Raw genomic sequence first — 8,888 nt, forward strand, 5'->3', positions numbered from 1 at the left:
AAAGAAAAGCCACCACCAGCTGCCCCCCCCACCCCCCCACCCAGCCGTTTGATCCTCAGCCCTCTCAGCTGTTTAGCATTACATTCAGATTGCTGTTTACAAGAAGCCAGAGGATAGACTTAAAAGTTTGACTCTCTACCCCTAGCTTTTTTTTTGTTTGTCTTCAAAAATACATTCCAGTATTATCTATTTGTCGGCCAAGTAAGTGTTCAAAGTATCTGTTATTGTCAGTCTGTATATGTGTGGTTGTTTTGTTTTTGATCAAAACTTTGTACTTGGTTTCACTTAACCGTACCGCATTAAGAGCTTCTTTTGTCATCCAATGGAAAGAATCTCCTTTATAGAAAGTACTTATGTACGGTGCATATGTTATAAACGTTTGCGGTGAACGATGCCAAGTTCACAAAGTGGGAGAAATCAAGTTGGGCTTATGGGAGAAACTGAAGTTGGCTCTCTATGCTGACTTTTTAATTTTATGTATATCTTCAAGGTACTGTTTATGTGTGTCAAAATGTACACTCCTTCATAAATTGTGCAGTTTTAATTTTTTGGACAACCCAGACTGTGTTAAAGTCAAGGACTTTGAGAGGGAGTGAAGCTGCACAAAGTGACTTTTTGACCTTCTTTATGTGTCTTGAATGTGCAAACTGTAAGCTGCAGTTCTTGGTTTTCAATCAGAAAACACACAGCCTCCATTGAGAACTTATGGATGAATATGTTTTTACATAAAGGTGAAGAGAAGGAAAAGAAATGAAGGACAACCCTATATTATTCCTGTTAGCGTGCCGATGGAAGTATAATGAAATCAATCGCACTAGCCAATCCCCAGGCAGTATTTGCTTTTCAGTGGGGGTTGTAGGCTCCCACATGTGTTTTTTATACACCTGATCCAGGCAGGGTAGCTGCGGGGTAGTGCCGGGCCGGCTCCTTGTGTTTCTAATCGCACCTCTGAACCTCTGGACCACTCGCGACCCTCACACCTCACACGATACCCGCTCTCTGGGAAGAGACAGAGCGAGGGAAGGAGGCTTCAGAGACAACAGAGCAGCCTTTGTTGGTCCTACCTGCAGTCCCTCCCCAACAACGACACTACGAGTAAAACAAAGGGGTTTCTACGGCCAAGACTTTGGTACTGTACATGCCTTTCTCCAGCACAAGCCCTGCTATCACAACCATGCTGACTAATGGAAAGCAACGGTATGTATTAAAGCCTATAAATTATTATTACAGACTTTGTAAAAACAAAGAAAGTGGTGACCATAGTTTGTTTTTTTATTGTTAAGTTATATAAATTGAGATTTCTTTTTGTTTGTTTTGAAAGAGACTGGATTTTCAATCCAATGACCAAATGCATATCTCCTCCTTGTTGCTCTCATGTAAAATTTCTTTTATAAAAACAGTTGTTTCTTGGTCAAAGCAATGAATAAACCTCTGAATGAAATGAAAAGCAGTGTGTGTTTTATTAATCTGTTAATGTTTATTTTCATAAACTGTTTATTTTGGCCACATGGAGGCACTGAAAGAAACTGTAAACACAGCAGTGACTTTATAAATGCTAACATGATACAGAGCAACATTAGCATATATTTGTGTTAACCTGACGATTGTAAGTGCAACATTAACTCCTAACTTTAGCTTTGTTTTTGTCTCCATCAGCTCCTCAGAAAAAAATCTAATCTCTAGCAGATGCTTTGTGTTCATTGGCTGGTTGCTAACTTTGTCTGCATTTAGGTGCTGAGCAGGTAGATTAGGGTAGGTACAGTTCACAGTTTTTTAGGTACCGATTTATCAGAGCTTTTTCACTGAAAACAGCTGTTTACTGCAACTGGTAAGAAGGTTGATGAAAATGTTCAGAAACAAACAGAAAAACAGTAAATATGTCCACTATACATCAAAACAATTAGCTAAAAGATGGTTAAAAAACACAATAATAATAATAATAAGAAGAAGAATTCTTTGACGGTTTGTCACTACCAGCAACTCCTTTAACATTATATTTAGATTTATTTATAGGTAATATAAAAAATATTAATTAGTGCAGCTTTAAAAAAGATTAGACATTTTAGCCCAGAACAGACAAACCAAACACTGGCACTAGGTAGGGTTGCTGATGTTTTTTGTACATTTCACGGCCACAGTAGTTTCCCCCTAAAGCTTGGAAGGGCAGAGTGAAGCAGGGTTAGCTGCGATCTGCACCTTCATCGTTAGATGACACTAAATCCTACACACTGGTCCTTTAGTGTGTAGCAGTAACCATTTGATACAATATACTCAGCCTTCCAAGTGTGTAGGAGAACTACAGTGGCTGCAAGACTCACATAAAACACAAAAGACACTATCTACAGCCATACCTATGAATATTATATTCCATTTCTGCCAATAGATCCTCCTAAATGTTACACACTGGAAAGAATAATAGACATTTCTCTCAATCTTTTCTCTTTCTGAACAGCTTTAGATTATGTGCAGTGTGTTTATCATTTGAAAGGAGAGGGGAAGAACTAAACAAAAATACAAATACTGTTATTTTTAGGCTATTTTAGTTTTCCTTTGTTGGTGTCACCGGGCTAAAGTCTTAATTCTAACCACAGGCCAACGCTCGACACTGATCACAATATAGGAGATGTTTGTTTATGACACACAGGGTGGGGTGGGTTTTAAGAGCTAAACAAACTAATCATGACAAACCATTGGAAGAGCTGAATGTATACAGCAGTGATCTGCATCAACCACACACCGCACATTAGTGGTTTGGGCCCCAGCGTTTGCTATGTCCTGTGTATTTTTGCTACCTTTAGAAGGATGTCGAGTGTTTCGCTGTATTTGTCTGACCAGGGATCGGATCGAAATCTCTCTTTCAGGAGTTCAAGAGGGCAGCAGCAGCAAGAGATAAATTGCTTTAAATAAAGATTTCATAAAGTTTGGGTTTTCTATATCCGCTGTCATGATGTGGATACCTAGGGAAGTCTGTACATATAATTTGAGCACTTGTGGTATTGTGGTTCCTGTACGATAGCGTCAATAGACAACCGAGCCTTTGTGCAGTGTGAAAGCATCTGAGGGAGGCCGGGGGAAGGCTGAATTTATGTCTCATGCCTCCTAGGTGTGTCCTTTTCCTCAGGGCTCAGTCTCCATTCTCTTTCCTGTATATTAATGGCTCTACCATGCCACCGCTCATCCTGAACCTGAGCTCTGCCACAGACCTGAGGCCAAGACCCCTCTTTCATCAGGGAAGACAGAATGAGGAAGATACTGAAGGAGAAAACAGGACTGCATGAAGTGATTTGAGAGACAGGAATAAGATGTTGACAGCAGCTGTCCCCACGCAGGTGGCAGCGAACGCCACAAGCTGTAAATGCCGGCCAGTGTTGGAAGGTCCTGCGTCCTGCGGTTCCAATGTCAGTCAGAACCAATTGGGACACGGCCTGTGGCCAAACAAGATGCCCCGCTGGTTTTTGTGTGGATCTGTTGCTTGGGACCTCAGTGTCACCCTGACACTTCCTGAAATAATCCTATCAGGTTAGTTGACATCTCATCCCTCACTGCACTCAGCCAGCCAAACCCCGCCTTCGCTGAGCAACATTTTCCATTGAAAAACTAAGTGATATTCCATGCTGCATGCTATAGCTTCTCCCTTAATTTTTTTCATCCATGCCTCCTCTCTTGTGCTGCTGACAGATCTGAAAGGAGTCGTGGAACTGCACGGTTATCTCGGCGCAGGAGACGGACAAGTGGAGATTCTCGCTTGGCGCGGCTCGCAACTTGACAGACTCCAGACTTCACCTTGGCCATTTAGTCCGCCAGAAACTCAACTTCACCGACAGCGGGCAAAACCACACGGAATGAAATCCAAGAACGCAGACGTTCTGAAAATCATTTCCCATTTGATGAGGAAATATGACTCCCATTGCATGCTGAAGTAATTAGTTACCTTGCTGTGAAGGATGCTCCATGGAGCCCCCCGTTCATTAGAGCCAGGACTTTGTCTTTTGCTAACTCCTGCCCTTGGACACAAATATGAGAAAAATCACTGGGCCTAATTGTTAGATTCCTGAAAGAATTGACTGATTAAAAACTTGGTCCGGCCTTGCAATCATTTTGGGACCGGGGCTGTTTTGGATCAGCAGTAACTTCATGGATGTTGGAGGAGGCGATGCATGCGGGCCACTGCTCAGATCACGGACACTGTGTGAACCAGAGCTAATCACACGGGAGACAAAGGGTCAGAGAAGCGTTATTACTTTGCAGACAAATTACAGTCCTCTAATTAGCATATTTTCCCAGAGGGCACGTCTGTAGATGAGTGCAGTTTGAGTTTGCATGATACTGGGAACTTCCACTGGATGATACTAGGAAACATTAGCTAACGCTGAAGAAGAATTAGTGCTTACACAGATTACTGACTAAACGAATTACTTTAATGAAGGAGGAACAATGTGTTATTTCAGTATTAGCTCTGGTTTCTGGATTTCCTGCAAACATTTAATATGCGTAGAAAGTCTTGCTCATACATATGTTCAGAATAAAGAAAACTTTTTGATCCATGCTGTTCTCGCCCAAGTAAGAATTAGATCCCAACTCCTTTCGTCTAGATTACAATTTTTGTGTCAGACAAGACGTTTTTGTCGTCTTATATTCTCTTCCATGATGCATAATTTCCTGAAATCAGTCATTTTAAAGTGAGCAATACAGTCTGTGTTTTCTTCTTGATTCCATCATTGTATTAAAGCCACATTTTCTAGCTATTCTTCTGCATGCAGCTCTGTTGCAAGGTGGTTTCTGGGTCTCCTCCGTGTTGGGCTAACCTAAGGCAGTTGAAAAATATTTCCTGTCCTCATTTCTCATAATAAACTTCTTCAGAAACCACCAGAAACAAGAGGGAGAGAGCTATGCTTACACGGAACCGCAAGTAAACGCTGTGTTTGGCCAAATGAGGACGTGCCGGGTGTTATTCCAGGTGGACATCATCTCTATTTTGTTTTGCGAGAGGGTCTGAAACGGGGGAAAAATGTGACACATGCCAGTTTTAAACAAAAAGGGTCAATTGCGCTTGTAAGAACAAACTGTGAAGGCATGCGCATTGTTCTGACCTGAGAGCATTGGGAAATGGATAAACGTAGATGGTTTAGAAACACTCTGCTCAGTTGCCAGAGTAAACTGCTCTCACAGAAAGGGAGACACACTTTTCATGACATGGAACAGAAATGGGTGTTTTGGGGGCGAGGGAATGCAGGAAATCTCTGCTTTGATACCTGGTGTCAAGTTTTCATTCACATGATTTCATCGGCCGCGGTTTCTTGCACATGTGCCATGCCGTGTTGTCGGCGAGACAGCGCTTACACAAACTCCAGCCGCGCAAAACATGTCTTCCTCTTTGCTGTAAACTGACATAATCCCAGTCACAGTCTCGCCACAAAGCCCTGCAACACAACAGGTCTCATGTTCACTTCTGTCGTTCAGAGGTTAGACTGATCCTTTTCCATTTGCCTCCAACATCCAAACAGGCCCACCATGCATAGCCACATGCAGTGGATCTCCCTGTTTGTTTATTGGAGGATAATGCCTGTGAATTTGCTCCCTGGATCCCATGTCTCAGTCCATCCAAGAGTCATTTGCACACATGGTAACAGCAACAGGGCTGGACAGGCAGGCGGTTTAGCTGCCTGCACCTCAGCTGTTTCCTAACAGCCTAAATCCTGATAATTGGCCGTTCTCTGAGCTCCTGAGACAGGCCGACTAAACAGCTGCTACAAACAATGAGACCCCTTCCAGAGGTGCTGCAGGTCCAAGCCGGTACACGGCTGCCAACATGGGATCAAGAGGAAGCAGAAGAACCTGTGGAGAGCAGAATCATATGCAAGCTGAGGGGTGAGAACTGGTACTTTCACTTCTGTTGGTGCAAACAAAAGCTAAGATGACATATCTATTTTCATATACACACGAAATCCCCCGCTGATAGCTAGCAGCTTGGTATTTCAGTGCTCGAAATTACCCTGAGAGAGTTTTGAACTGCTTTTATTTCAGTCAGACATAATCTCATTCACAGTCATTGTTTGGAACTCGCAAAACACATTTCTGGCTTCAAGGGATGCAACCCCACCAAAGAGAAAGGCGGGCCAAGGAAAGTCAGTGCCTCAGATTTGAAATGCTACCTCATATCTGGGCGTAAGTGGCTCCATTTCACATCCGCCAATTACTAGCAAACAATGTTTTTTTGACTCTATCCCGCCATGGTTCTAAATTAACCATACCCTGACATATTGCCGATGTCTAAGCCAGGTGTAAGGTCTAGGGCAGTGGAAGTGAAAGCACATTCTTGACTTAAATGAAGAATTACAACTGAAGGCAAACTTTCTTTGAGGGTTTTGACCACATCTCATGGTCTTCATCAGTTTGCTCAGTTGTCATTGTTTTTCCTAACTACAGAACTTTGGTTAAGTGACAACAGGTGAGATGGTTAAAAGACAAAACAAAATAAAAACAGGTTGAATGCTTTGGAAAATGAAAAAATAAGTGAACCTTTATTTAAGAAAATCCTTGTCAAAATGATGTTGATTTGTCCTGGTGGCCATGTGGTTTTAAGACACATACTTAACTTTTGTTGCGTGTCATCCTGCTCTTTCTCTCCCTCCCTATATTTCCTGGCCACATCTACTGTCACCATCAAAAAAGGCTAAAAATACCGGATAACTAATCTTTATAAAAAAGCAACAAACAGCTTGGGAGCCACTGGTTAAAGCCTAGCAGAAGTCATATTGGGATACTGAGGATCTACTGTTCTAGAGGACTTGGTGTGCAGACAAAGGTCGCGATGTTTCAAATATTTCCGCACGGAAAGGTATTATTTTTGCATTGGATGAAACCTCTCATTGCAGTCTTATTTCAGCTCCTGTGAATGAACTTTGGGTGTTGCCAGTCGCTGAGGCAGCATAATTCAAAAATAACACTCATGGCAGCACCATATGCCATGATTGCTGTTTTCGCATTCTGTGGTGTCACCAGCAGAGCCACTTTGCCCTCCAAAAGTTCATCCTCCAAAAGCTGATAGGACTGCCCGTTCCATGTGAGTTTTGCCCCAACCAGCCACTCAAAGGTTGGTTTTAGTCTGATGGATTGGGCTGTTAAGGAAAGTGGAATCTTGCCGGGTTTGCAATTTGCCTCAAAAAAGAGACAGTGCCTCGTTGAGGTGGCTGTATCATCCCAACATTCACAGGCCGGTTATAAAGAAACGCTTGGATTTTTTCCACAGTAAAGAATAGCACCTCAGTGTCCCTATGAGGCTTTTATAAGTGTTGTATACTAACAGCTTTATAACATTTATTTAAACACATGAGCATGGACTTTCACACACTGCATCTCATGCATTATGATTACAAACAGACAGGCTTGGGGAGTAACGAATGACATGTAACTGAATTATGTAATCAGGATACAAAAAGGTAACTATAATGCATCACAGCATTGTAAAATTAGGGCTTTTTTAACTCCTTTATGCATATAGATTGTCTCTTCTTTAAAAAAATTTAAAACATTTCCCTTATTAGACAAGAATCTACAAAATGTATTTTTTTAAATAAAATTAGAGAATCCTTTTTTATTTCTGAGGTAGGGTGTAAACTGTGCAAAACAATGCATATTTCCTTCTATTTAGGAAGTCTTTGATACTATAATCAATATCATGATTCATTTTTCATCTCACCAATTTAGATATTTGACTTGCGATATAACTAAACCAAATCTAGGCTCTGGTTAGAGACCCAGCCTTCTCCCTCTTCTCTAAAATTAGATTGAAAACCCCCCCTGCAATATAAGGCTATATATTGAATTGTAACCTTTGCAATATTAGGCTATATATTGAATTGTAACCTCTGTATTGGGATACGTATAGTATCATATCGTAATACACAGATCCTATGGTGTAAACTATGTATACATGCTTCATAACACACTATTAAATGGTAATAATAATAATTATAATATAATTAAACAGCAATTCAAATTAAATCTTGCTTTTTTCTTGTTTGACTTAAACTGTATTACCTCATTTTTTATGTTGTTGTTTTTGGGGGCAATGCAGCAAATTGTACACACAACATTGAGAATTTATTATTGTCATATCAGTTGATAATGTGCTGTTAGCAAATGGCTGCCTATTTAATCACCTAGCAGACACAGATCAACATTAGAATTCATTTGGAGTCACTTGAAGAATGTAAGTCTAATATTCACTCTACTTTTAGCTCTGATTTGTTCTCCAAAAACTCCCTCAGAAAATAATGTTGCTCTTTATCTTCTTAAAGCTCTGTATTGTTTTGCTCCATTTGCACCCGTTTTTCACTGAAAACAGCTGAAAACAGTGAAAACAGTGCTGACGAGAGCAGTGAGGCTGAACAAAAGAAAGCTGTGGGCTGGAAAACTAAAACAATGAGCTGGAAGAAGCTAAACCGCTCTGCAGACCTGAGGGGATCTGCAGAGTTGAGCAATAAATCTCCTTTCACATGAATAATTTTTAAGTGCAGCTTTAACTAATGTTTTTAATCTTTTTGGTGTATGTTCTTTCGATTTTGTTATTATTACTGTTACTGTCCTGCCTGTTTGATATTATTTTGTGCTTAATTATCTTAATTTTGAAGCAATATATAACTTTTGTTCAAAACTTCTGTTCAAATAAACCTTACTTATTGACTGGCAAACTTAACCACCTACAAATATTTATGTTGGTGGTTAAAGTAGGCAGTATTATTTCTGGGGGCTCTTTGATCAATCTGCTTTTGCACAGTGTTTTGGAGCCAGTGTCCACATCAGGATGCTGTTGATAGTGTCACAAGGGCAGAGAGTGTTTCCACCAGCCAGCAGCCGGCGCGGGCTGCAGCAGCAGCAGCAGCAGC

General features: G+C 41.0%; 1 protein-coding gene across 1 annotated transcript in view; it reads left to right on the forward strand.

The window, feature by feature from the left end:
* Positions 1 to 1,441, forward strand: part of mkxa (mohawk homeobox a) — a gene marked incomplete in the record, with an annotated part of 23,443 nt that extends 22,002 nt beyond the window's left edge. The window contains 1 exon segment of the mRNA XM_035679121.1: positions 24 to 1,441.
* Between the last annotated feature and the right edge of the window lie 7,447 nt (positions 1,442 to 8,888).

Source organism: Morone saxatilis, unplaced genomic scaffold (assembly GCF_004916995.1).
Source record: "Morone saxatilis isolate NCDOM2014 unplaced genomic scaffold, NCSU_SB_2.0 Contig0, whole genome shotgun sequence".
NCBI classification, from domain to species: Eukaryota; Metazoa; Chordata; class Actinopteri; family Moronidae; genus Morone; species Morone saxatilis.